We start from the raw sequence: 13144 nt of genomic DNA on the forward strand, positions 1-13144 counted from the left end.
CGATGGACTTAACCTAACCTTTGCAGCCACAGAGCATTGTGTAGCACTTGAAGAGGGGTGGTAGATGTCAAAAGCTGGTCTCCTAATTTTCCAGTGTAATTTCTATCCTCCCTCACGGGTGCTGTTCCAAAGACACCATCTCTGCCCATTGGACCCGCCCCACTCATTCTTTGTGTGGAAGTAAGTTCATCTCTGAATCAGAATCAATCAGGCTTATTATCACTGACACACATACAGTGGTGTTTGTACATATAATGCCAGACAAAAAATTCACTATAAGTTATAATTTTAAAAATAAATAAACAGTTCTGAAAAAAAAGGAATAGTAATGTAGTCAGCATGTCAGGCAGCATCTATGGAAATGAATAAACCGTCAACGTTTTAGGGCAAGGTTCTCCTTCAGGACTGAAGAAGGGTCTTGGCCCAAAACATCAACTGTTTATTCATTTTCATAGATGCTGTCTGACCTGCTGAGTTCCTCCAGCATTTTGTGTGTACGGTATGTAGCTATGGACTTCCAGCATCTTCAGACTTTCTCACGTTTATAGTAAGGAGGTGTTCATGGACCATTCAGAGATCTGACGGTGGAGAAGACAGGCCTCTCCAGGTGTTGGAGGACTGTGTGTGTGCGTGGGTGAGAGGGAGGAATGGGGGCATTTTTTTTTTTTGCTTGTGTTGTTTCAGTGCTCGTTGTGTTCTGTTTTGTTGTGGTCTGCGTTGTTCTGTTGAGCATTGTGGACATGATAAGTTGGCACTGGAATGTGTGATGACATTTGCAGCCTGCCTCCTGCACATCCCTAGGCTAGGGGCATCGGTTGTTGAAGCAAATGATACATTTCATTGTATGTTTGCATGAGCATGTGAGAAATAAATCTGAAACTGAAAGGGGTGTGTATAGTTATATACAAATTTTTCTAGCAAATGAGCTTCTTGTGTTCAACTCCATTCTCCATTCCACCACTTGACCTTTCCCACACACCTGGCTTCGCCTATCACCTTCCAGCTAGCCTCAATCCCCTTGCCCCACCTTTTTATTCTGGCCTCTTCCCCCTTCCTTCTCAGTCCTGAAGAAGCGTCTCAGGTGAAATGTCGACACAAAGTACACTGCAGATGCTGTGGTCAAATCAAGACGTACAAAAAAGCTGGATGAACTCAGCAGGTCGGGCAGCTTCCGTTGAAAAATCTGTTCAACGGATGCTGCCCGACCTGCTGAGTTCATCCAGCTTTTTTGTACGTCTCAGGTGAAATGTCGACTGTTTATTCATTGCCACAGATGCTCCCTGACCTGTTGAGTTCCTCCAGCATTTTGTGTGTGTTACTCCATTCTCTTTCTGCAAGCTTTTATCTGAATATAACTTCAAAACACTAACTGTTCATTGTCTCTGGTTATTGCTTTGATCGTGTATTGCACCTTCAAAATATTTCTAAATCTTTTAAGAAATGTGAGATTTTTTAATAAAATAGATTATCTATCAATGAGATTTCATCTTTTGAATGTCTTCCATAAATTCAGAAGTCTTTTCAATTTCCTTTGTCCTTTTTAATTTTTGTTTTGCAACATGCACAGAAACCTGTTTTTAAAAAAACAACAAGGAAGTTTTGTCAGGAATCCAGATGAGGGGAACAAGTTTGGAGAATGGAAAAGTCAGCAGAATATAATGGTGGAGTAGTGGTCCCTGAGGTATAACCCAAGGTCAACACTAATGACCTGGAAGCTCAAATTCAAACATGATCAAAGGAGCTGTAAGATTAAATTAACTTAATACTAATTTTAAAAATAGAATCATTAGCCTTTAGAATACTGTAATGCCTGGATAGATGGGATGTGGAAAGGACATTTGCATTAGTAAGAGAGACTAGGATCTGAGGGCTCAGACTTAGAATAAAGGGATGTCCCTTTGAAACTGAGATGAGGAGGAATTTCTTCAGCCAGAGGTAGTGAATCTGTGGAATTCATTGCCATGAAGGGCTGTTGAGGCTAAGTCATTGGTGTTTTTAAGGTAGAAATTGGTAGGTTTTTGACTAATAAGGGGAAAATGTAGGAGAATAGAGTTGTGAAAAATCAGCCATAATTCAATGGCATAGCAGAGTTAATGAGCCAAAAGGCCCAATTCTGCTCCTAAATCTTAGAGTCCCGTGGATGATTGTCACAAATTACAGAGTATCCATGTTCTATGACAGCTCGGCAATGAGAAATTGCACTTAAAGATGTTCACAAATTGGTTTTTTTAAAAAATTGAGCTACAGAATAAAAATTCACTCTTGGAGTTTATTGAGGAAAATATAACTCAATCCAAAGTTCAAAATAAACTGCAAATGTCCATTTCTATCAAGTTTTCACATTATGGAAAATTGAGATACAGACGGTTTTCTAGAATGCATTTCCTCTGTAAAACACGAGTCATTTTGTTGTGAAATTCAGCAAGTCCTCTAATATCTGTCAGGAGAGGATATCTGCCTTCCATACCCAATTTGGTTCATATGAGATTCCATACCCGCATCTGGTTGATTCAAAATGGTCAGTCCAGGACAATTACTGCAGGACTAGGTAAAATTCCATGTATGACAGCAGTACCATTATCTCTAAAATTAACTGGATTTTTTAAAGCCAGATTGAGTAAATTCCAACAAGTTCAGGACTCCTGCATACCTGCCAGAACCTTCTAGCAGGTTTGCCCACCAGGACTCTGACTCTATTTCTCAAGAAGTTCCACTAATGAGGCTCAGGAGTTTGTCTGATGAACCCACTCCGGGACTTGCCTTGTTCATTCTGAATATTGAAAGACAAATATCCATTCATTTTCTTTCTAAATCACTCTTGATTTAATCTTAACTGCTCAGTTGATCGGGCAGCACCTTAGGAGAGAGAAAGAGACAACACTTCTTCAGAATTGGAAAATTTAAATTGCATTGAAAGGGGAACAGCGGAGAAAACAAATGGAGTATCTGTGATAGGCGGACAACCAAGAAAAACCACAGCATATTGCCGTGTTGAAATATTAACTTTCTGTCTCCTTCCACTGATGCTGTCTAACCTGTCGCCTGTTTGTAACAGTTTTGGTTTTGTTTCAGATTTTCAGCATCTGCAACTCTTTTGGTTTTCATTCACCAACATATTGTCGGAGTTAATACCAGCGGAGAGATGTGGCTATGGTTTGTTTATTGTGGTCGATCTGTCAGGAGGAAATGGACAAGAGGAGATGAACAAAAACAGAGGATTAAAAACAATGCAGAAAGCATGAGACATTGAACAAAGCAGATGCTAGATAGATGAAATGTTTTCAAAAATTGCGTAAGACCATAAGGCATAGGAGTAGAATTAAGCCATCTGGCCCATCGAGTCTGCTCTACCATTTCATCATGACTGATCCATTTTCCCTCCCAGCCCATATCTCCTGCCTTCTGCCTGTAAATCTTCATGCCCTGACTAATCAAGAATCTATCAACCTATGCCTTAAATATACCCAATGACTTGCTTCCACAGCCACCTGGGGTAAAAAATTTCACAGATTCACCACTCTCTGGCTAAAGAAATACCTCCTCATCTGTGTTCTAATGGACATCCCCCTATTCTGAGGCTCTGTCCTCTGGTCTAGGAAACATAGGAAACATACTCTCCACATCCACTCTATCAAGGGCTTTCAACATTTGATAGGTTTCATTCTTCTGAATTCCAGAGAGTACAGGCCCAGAGCCATCAAACACTTTTCATATGATAAGCCGTTCAATCCCAGAATCATTTTGGTGAATGTCCTTCGAACCCTTTCCAATGTCAGCACATCCTTTCTTAGATAAGGAATCCAAAACTGCTCACAATACTCCAAGTGAGGCCCCACCAGTGCCTCCTGAAGCCTCAACATTACTACTTTGCTTTTCTATTCTAGTCCTCTCAAAATTAATGCTAACCTTGCTTCTTCAACCTACAAATTAACTTTTATGGTATCCTGCACATGGACTCCCAAGTCCCTTTGCACCCCTTAGTTTTTTTAACTTTAACCGAATAACTGTGGCTGTTCCATTTTTGAATAGCTTTTGACTCAGTTTTCAAAAACAACTTACGTGCTTCTCTTCTATTTCTACCCTCTCCTCTTAGCCAATGCCTGCAATGACAGCCATAGAATCATTCATCATCCTTTTTATGTGTTAACAGAAATAAAAATACACTCAGTAGCCACTTGATTACATACATCTGTACACCTGCTTGTTAATGCAAATATCTAATCAGCCAATCATGCAGCAGCAGCTCAATGTATAAAAGCATGCAGACATGGCCAAGAGGTTCAGTGGTTGTTCAGACAAAACATCAGAAAGGAAAAGAAATGTGATCAAAGTGATTTTGACCGTGGAATTGCTGTTGGTGTCAGACAAAGTGGTTCGAGTATCTCAGAAACTACTGACCCTTTGGGATCTTCTGGACTAGAGTTTAGAGAATGGTGCAAAAAACTAAAAGAAAACATCCAGTGAGCAGTAGTTCTGTGGATGAAAGTATCTTGTTATGTAGGGTGGTACTGTAACACAGTGGTTAGCACAACCCTTTACAGTACCAGTGACCGGGGTTCAATTCCCATCGCTGCCTGTAAGGAGTTTGTACATTCTCCCCATGACTAGGTTTCCACCGGATGCTCTGGTTTTCTCCCACAGTCCAAAGATGTACCAGTTGGTAGGTAAATTGGTCGTTGTAAATTGTCCCATGATTAGGCTAGGGTTAAATCAGGGGATTGCTGGGTGGTGCAAATGGAAGATTCCAGTAGGACCTATTCAGCATTATATCTCAGTATAAATAAATAGATGAGAGCAGTCAGGGGAGAATAGCCAGCTTGGTTCAAAATGACAGGAAGGAGACAGTAACACAAACAACCACATGGTACAACAGTGATGTGCAGAAGAGCATCTCTGAACACACAACATGTCGGACCATGAAGTGGATAGGCTACAGCAGCAGAAGATCACAAACATACAATCAGTGAACCCTTTATTAGGTACAGAGGTACCTAATAAATTGGCCACTGAGAATAGGTTACACATCCAATCTCTGAAGGAAGTGCAGGTTACACGTTAACTCTGGTGATAGGGAACATCTCAGTGTCACGCTAACAGGTCACATTTTTCCTTTGTCTTTGCAGATCCAGAAGCCCCCTGCTCTCTGATCCCTAATATCCTGGCAACAGGATGGCAGGCTGACCTTTGACCCTCCACCCCTCCCCTTTCTTATCACCATCGTTGTGGGAGTTTGGAGGACTGCCGAGTGTGGACTCTCAGCTGTTGGGGAGGGGGAGGGCGGTGGGCTGCGGGTGTGTTTAAGCTTGGATTGGCAGCAAGTGAAGAAAAAAGCACGTCCAGTTAATTCTGCCCTCAAGGAGGACAACCAGCTGCTAATTCAGAGGTGTCCAAATCAGTGCTGAAATGCAGATGGAGCATGCAGCCAACACTGAGATCAATATTAAGAGTATGTAACACACAAGCACATTGCAGCCATTAGCTAAGGTCTTTGTACTAATGGATTAGGTAAAGGAAAGAATATTGGTGCAATCACAAAGAAGGCAGGGCAGCAGCTATATTTCATTAGGAGATTTGGCATGTCACCAAAGACTCTTGCAAATTTTTACAGATGCACCAAGGACAGCATTCTAACTGGTTACATCACCGTCTGGTGTGGGGGTGGGGGGCACTGCACTGGGTTGAAAAAACTGCAAAGGGTTGTAGACTCCATCACGGGCACCAGACTATTCACCACTGAGGGCATCTTCAAAAGGCAATGCCTCAAGAAGTTGGCAACCATCATTAAGGACACTCACCACGCAGAACGTGCTCTCTTCTCATTACTATTGTCAAGGAGGCCTGGAGGATGTGCACCTTCTGGGTGCAGCCTGTGGATGACCTGATTCCTTGCCGGTGTCACAGACTGAAATTTCACTGAAGATCGGAAAATCAAGACAGCAGCGTACACTGCTGTCAAAATAAGAGACGCTGCAGACTATAACATCGAAACGTTGAACATTGCGATGTTGCTCTCCCTCTCACTGTGGCAGAAGTGATTCAGCTCTCTCCTTGATCAGTGAGGGAGAGATATTGTGGCATGACAAAGTATTAGAATGAACAGTAGTTTTTTTGACGGAGTCTAGATCGTGGTCTCTTTGGGAGCTTTGCTATTGTTTGCATGGCAAGTGGTGGGGGCGCTGATGCTTTTGCAGAGACAGGTGGGCTGAGGGAGAGAGGGGAGAGTTGATGCTTTGCTGCTGCTTATGGGTGGAACACAGGAGGTTTTGGGGTTCTAACGCTTTTCTGTCATTCATTCTTTGGGGTTTTTCTTGAGTTTTGTGGATGTCTGTGAAGAGTAGAATTTCAGGTTGTATACTATATACATTCTCTCATATTAAATGGAACCACTGAAGGAAAAGATGCTCACCCACCATTTTGGGAAGAACTTCTTTCTCTCCACCATCAGTTTTCTAAATGGCTCATGAACCCATGAACACTATTTCACTATTTTGCACTCTTTTTGTACCATTTATTTTGTATTATTTCTTATTGTAATTTATAGTAATTTTTATGCAATGTTCTACTGCATAGAACAACAATAAACCTGATGCTGATTCTAGGGAAGGCCATGATCTCACATTTCTGTACAATCTCAACTCATATCCCAACTTCCCCAATTCTTTCCCTGGGGTTTTCATGAACACCATTTCTGCCTGCACCCTCCCTGTCAGCCCCATCTCTTCCATCTAGGGGTCATAGCAGTACTGCCATCTTACTGATGTTCCTCGTTTAAGTCATCAGCCCATTCTTTAGTGGTCTGTTTCTCTTTTGCCTCTGCCTCAACTTCTCTCCCTCAACATCCCCTGGAAATGGAGTTGGTTTATTATTGTCACATGTACTGAGATACAGTGAAAAGCTTTTGTTTGGGGGGGGGGGCACAGTATTGTAGCAACAGTGCAACACTTCACAGCACCCGCTGTAAGATTGGGGATCAATTCCTGCTGCTGCCTCTAAGGAGTTCCTACGTTCTCCCCGTGACCATGTGTGTTCCCTCCGGGTGCTCTGGTGTCCTCCCACTTTCCGAAGACATATAAATAGGGTTAAGCTAGTGAGTGGTGGGCACTGAAAGCATGGCAACACTTGCAGGCTGCCTAGCACAGTCCTCACTGATTTGTCTTGATGCAAATGATGCATTTCAAAGTATGTTTTGATGTACATGTGACAAATAAAGCTAATGAGCTTGTTTTTGTGACATCCCACACACACGTACATTGAGAAAGTAACAAGGCAAACAAATGCGGAAAATACAATACTGTAATAATTTTAATATATTGCACCGTACTGCTGCCGCAAAGAAATCAAATTTCATGACACTTCTGAGTGATGATAAACTTGATTCTGATATTGGTCTCTGTTGTGGGTTGAGAGTGGGAAGGGGGCCGAGAAAGGGGAATCATGGTTGGGAAAAGGGGAAGAGAGAGGGGAGGGAGCGGGAAGCATCAGAGAGACATTCCGTAATGATCAATAAGCCAATTGTTTGGAATCAAATGACCGTGCCTGGTGTCTCAGGGCTGGGTGTGTCTGCAACCGTGCCACTCCCTGCCCCTGGCACTCCTTCTCTGCCACCTGTCCCACACACCTGCTGCGACGCTCCACCTTTGCCATTCACAACTCCTTTGCTCTCGCCAGATTTACAAACTCACTGTCTGCTCCACGTAGACAAATAGCTATATATAGGTGCCTAAGACTTTTGCACAGTACATACTGTAATGTCACAGAGGAAGTGCAGTAAAGTGAACCCTGTCCTTATTCTATCCTTCCCCTCCATTTCCCTTCCCAGTCAACATTTTTTAAATTTCAAAACAATGATTTGAATGTATAGGATATCTAACAACTGAGTGGCAGGGTGGCGATACATCTCTACTAAAGGAAGTGTAAGGTCCCCCTTCCCTCCACTAGCCTATAGGTCACCCTTGGGCAAGGTGTAGCATCTGCTTAGTCCCCCAGATCAGGGTCATGGAATCAGGTGGTGGATGGTCGTATGAGCAGCTGGTGCATATCACAAGTCCTGGTTAAGGGACCACTCATGCCAGGCAGACAATCTCTGAAGAGTATTGATAAAGGCTGGCAGGGGTTAGGGTCACCTTTCTTGTAAAGACACTGCCCAGAAGAAGGCAATGACAAACTACTTCTGTTCAAAAATTTGCCAAGGACAGTCATGGTCACAGAAAGACCATGATTGCCTATGTCATAAGACATGGCACATAATGAATGAACAATACTCAATAAATCCATAATTGAATAATAACCATAATAGAATTAATGAAAGGTCGCACCAACTTGAGTGTTCAACCTGTGTGCAAAAGACAGCAAACTGTGCAAATACAAAAAGAAATAATAATAATAAATAAATAAGCAATACATACTGAAAACGTGTGATGAAGGGTCCTTGAAAGTGAGTCCATAGTTCATGGGAATATTTCAATGATGGAGTGAGTGAGGGGTTGAGGGGTAATAACTGTCTCTGAACCTGGTGGTGGGAGTCCTGAGTCTCCTTTACCTTTTTCCCCATGGCAGCAGCGAGAAGAGAGCCTGACCTGGGAGATGGGGGTCTCCTGATGATGGATGCTGCTTTTCTGAGACAAGCCTCCGTGTAGATGTGCTCAATGGTTGGGAGGGTGTTACCCATGTTGGGAAGGGAATTTTACAGCTCTCAAAGCAAGGTCATAAATAGCACAGTAGTTAATATAAAGGGCGGGTTTCTAGAAGCTTAGAGAGGATTGTACGAAGGGGTGAGAACATGGAAAGATCTGGAAACCAGGATGAGAAGTTTGGACCTGCGGACTTAGCCCTAAGCATTGATTGTTCATTCCCCTCCATAGATGCTGCCTGACTTGTTAACTTCCTTCAGCACTTAGTGTGTGTTGCTCAAGGTTTCCAGCATCTACAAAATCCTCTTGTGTTTATAATCTAGTGCTAAAAGTTTATTCGTTTCAAAGTTAAAGTTACATCACCTTGGGAAAAGGTCCTTCCGACAACTGGGGGCTCAGAACTCTTATCGCAGGTATACTTCCCCTATCTTATCCACCACCAAAAAAAAACCTCCAGATTTTTCTCGATTTAGCGCATTTTACCTCAAAAAGAAAATCAAGCCGAAACCACATCCTCCATCATTTCTATACCAAGGAACTCCAAAGAGCCAGGAAGTCTTCTCAATTGCTTGCCGTCAAAGAGTACCACACAAGATGGTTTCGTAATGTACAAAGCAGAACAAGAATATAATGAAAACCAGGATTAGGCCATCTGGTACTTTGAATATGCAGTGCATTCATCAAGATCATGTCTGATCTTCTACCTTAGCTCCTTAACATCCTTAATGCAGTACATATATTAGGAACTTGTATTAGAAAATCCCTAACACATGTAAATGTATTGCATATGGTGAAAAGTTGATTATTGATTGAGAAATGTTTTCAATGGACTGAATGACTGATCTCCCACAGGCCTTAGGGGTAGGGATCCTCAAACTGTCACCACCCTCTAACTAAATACAATTCTCGTCTCAGTCCTCCTTATCCGGAGCTTGCGACCCCCTGGTTCAGTACGCCACATCTGGGTGAATGTCCTCCCTGCTCAGATCCATTTGTAGGTTTCAGTGACCAGGTTCAGATCCTGGTCTGAGCCAGTCTGATGGCTGAGGGACGTGCGACAGGATGGCAGGGACAGTAGATGCTGCGGGCATGACAGGATTTTGTTTCTACTGGGGTAGTTGAGGAGGAAAATGGCCCAGGATGAGCTGCCCACAAGACTCAAGGGGGGGGAGGGGGGCAGCACTGTAGGAAGTGGTTAGAGTAACACTATTACCACACTGGTGACCCAGGTTCAATTCCTGCCTTTGTCTGTAAGGGATTTTTTGCATTCTCTCCGTGACCACATGGGTCTCCTCCAGGAGCTCCACTTTCCTCCCACATTCCAAGGATTTATGTGTTAGGGTTCATAAGCTCTTCACACGGCTTTAGACCACCTGGACAACACAAGCACCTACGTCAAGATGCTGTTCAATGACTATAGCTCAGCATTTAATACCATCATTCCCACAATCCTGATTGAGAAGCTGCAGAACCTGGACCTCTGTACCTCCCTCTGCAATTGAATCCTCAACTTCCTAACCAGAAGACCACAATCTGTGTGGATTGGTGATAACATCTCCTCCTCTCTGACAATCAACTTTGGTGCACCTCAGGAGTGTGTGCTTAGCCCACTGCTCTACTCTCTCTATACCCATGACTGTGTGGCTAGGCATAGCTCAAATACCATCTATAAATTTGCTGATGACACAATCATTGTTGGCAGAATCTCAGATGGTGACGAGAGGGCATACAGGAGTGAGAGATGCCAACTAGTGGAGTGGTGTTGTAGCAACAACCTGGCACTCAACTTCAGTAAGATGGAAGAGCTGATTGTGGACTTCCGGAAGGGTAAGACGAAGGAACACATACCAATCCTCATAGAGGAATCAGAAGTAGAGAGAGCGAGCAGTTTCAAGTTCCTGTGTGTCAAGATCTCTGACCTGGTCCCAACATATCGATGCAGTAATAAAGACAGCGACTATTCTTCATCAGGAGTTTGAAGAGATTTGGTATGTCAACAAATACACTAAAAACCTTCTATAGATGTACTGTGGAGAGCATTCTGACAAGCTGCATCACTGTCTGGTGTGGGAGAGCTACTACACAGGACTAAAAGAAGCTGCAGAGGGTTGTAAATTTAGTCCGCTCCATCTTGGGTGCTAGCCTACAAAGTACCCAGGACATCTTCAGGAAGCAGTGTCTCAGAAAGACAGTGTCCATTGCGAAAGAAAGACATGCCTCCAGCACCCAGGGCATGCCCTTTTCTCACTGTTATCATCAGGTAGGAGGTACACACACTCAGCAATTCATATATATTATTTGTTTTTTTGCATGATTTTTAATCTATTCAATATACGTATACTGTAATTGATTTACTTATTTATTATTACTATTACTTTATTTTTTTCCTTCTATATTATGTGTTGCATTGAACAGCTGCTGCGAAGTTAACAAATTTCACGACACATGCCGATGGTAATAAATCTGATTCTGATTCTGGTTGTTGAGCGTGGTATGTTGGCACTAGACGCTTGCGGACTACCCCAACACACATTTGGACTGTGTTGGTCATTAATGCAAATGAGGCATTTCACTGTATGTTTTGATGTATATGTTACAGATAAAGCTAATCCTTAATCAAGCATTCTGTCTGAATTCACAGCAACGACAGCCCAGATGAATCGACAGCATGTAGCTGTTCCTCATGACACAGCTCTAGAAGGAGAAAAAATCTCTTAAACATTTCAGGGAATATTATTTCCATAATCTGCTGTATTTTCAGCCGTTGCCTGGAAAAGTGCAGAAAGGCTGATTGAGTTTTTTCTTTCATTGCATATAGCAGGGGAAAGGGCACAGATCGATATTAATTATTAATATTGAAAGCTGGAAATCATATCAAGCTGCACATTTCTGTTTAAAAGCAGTGTCTCGTGCCAAACATATTATTAATTGCACCCTATTGCTAACAGGCGCATACATTTTGTTAATAGGAGAGACCAGTTGTCATGACATTGAACCAGCCAATCAGCCTGCAGGAGAACATCAGAACACCAGAGCCACCCAATCAAAAAATGTAGAACCTCTTGCGTTTAGGCGAGCTCTCCTTCTGTGATTGGTCCCCAGTTGAAGGTCTGCCCTCTCTTTTAAATTTGATTGAAGTTTCCAGTCTGGCTTTCGGAGAAAGGTCTTGAATGATGTAGTTGGAGCAGACATTCGGGCTGAGGGACGTTCTGAAGCCACCACAAGGGCTCGATGGGACAGGACCACCAAAAAGGGTTCTTCCGCTACTGGGGAGGGGTGGCCAGGTTGGGTGTGGAAGCCCTTCGACTATTGTAGAAGTGTACCACCCCATACTTGCGCTTTATCCTTGGCAAACACTCCAGGCTCATACCACTGTATTTAAAAAAAAACTGCCCACACATCTCATAATCAAGTTTAATATCACAGGCATATGCCGTGAAATTTGTTAACCTAGCGGCAGCAGTACAATGCAATATATGATAATAGAGAGGAACTGTGAATTACAGTAAGCATATATATCAAATAGTTAAATCAGTAGTGCAAAAGAGACATTTAAAGTAGTTAAGTTGTATTCAACGTCCATCAGAAATCAGATGGCAGAGGGGAAGAAGCTGTTCTTGAATCGTTGAGTGTGTGTCTTCAGGCTCCGGTAAAATTCTCCATGGTGGTAGCAATGAGAAGAGGGCATGTCCTGGGTGATGGGGGTCCTTAATGGTGAATGTCGCCCTTTTGAGGCATCTCTCCTTGAAGATGTCCTGGATACTGCGGAGGCTAGTGCACATGATGGAGCTGACTGAGTTTACAGCTCTCTGCATCTTATGGTTAAAGTTTAGTTTATTTTAAGTAAAAAGTTGGCGACCTGTGTTTGACGCTGGTGCAGACCCGCTGGAATGCTGTTCACCGAGTGTTGCGGCCGCAGGGAAGAGCTGCTGCCGTTTCGAAGGCCCGTTCCTTGCTAACAGACCCCTCTGCGGGTGCCGCTCCTCAAAACAATGCGAGTGAAAATTAAAAACTCTTATCTCTCACGATCAAGCATCAACTTTATTCGCCATATACATGTACATGTATTAGGAATTTGCTGTAGTGTGTTGGGGCGACAGGTAACAAAAAATCAATTCTAAGCAATTATGTAAATAATAAATTTAGAGGTTAAAGTACGGATATAGAATAAAATGTACATAAATAGATAAATAACAACACTATTTACAATATAAACAATATTATAAAAAGTGGTTTAAAGTGTTTACAGTGCAGTGACTTAGGTAATAGAGGGGGTGAGTGGGGGGCTAACTAGACTGGGGGAAGAAATAGTTAAGATGGCGTGAATCAGACTTGCTCGCCACCATCCCCATATTCGCTGATTTGTGACAACTAACAGTAAAACTTAGCTTTGAATCCCAAGTTTATTTTAGGACGTAGGACAGTACGGCAGAATCAGAATCAGGTTTAATATCACCGGCATATGTCGTGAAACGAGTTAACTTTACCGGCAGTATATTGCAATACAAGTTAAA

Source organism: Hemitrygon akajei, chromosome 1 (assembly GCF_048418815.1).
Source record: "Hemitrygon akajei chromosome 1, sHemAka1.3, whole genome shotgun sequence".
NCBI classification, from domain to species: domain Eukaryota; kingdom Metazoa; phylum Chordata; class Chondrichthyes; order Myliobatiformes; family Dasyatidae; genus Hemitrygon; species Hemitrygon akajei.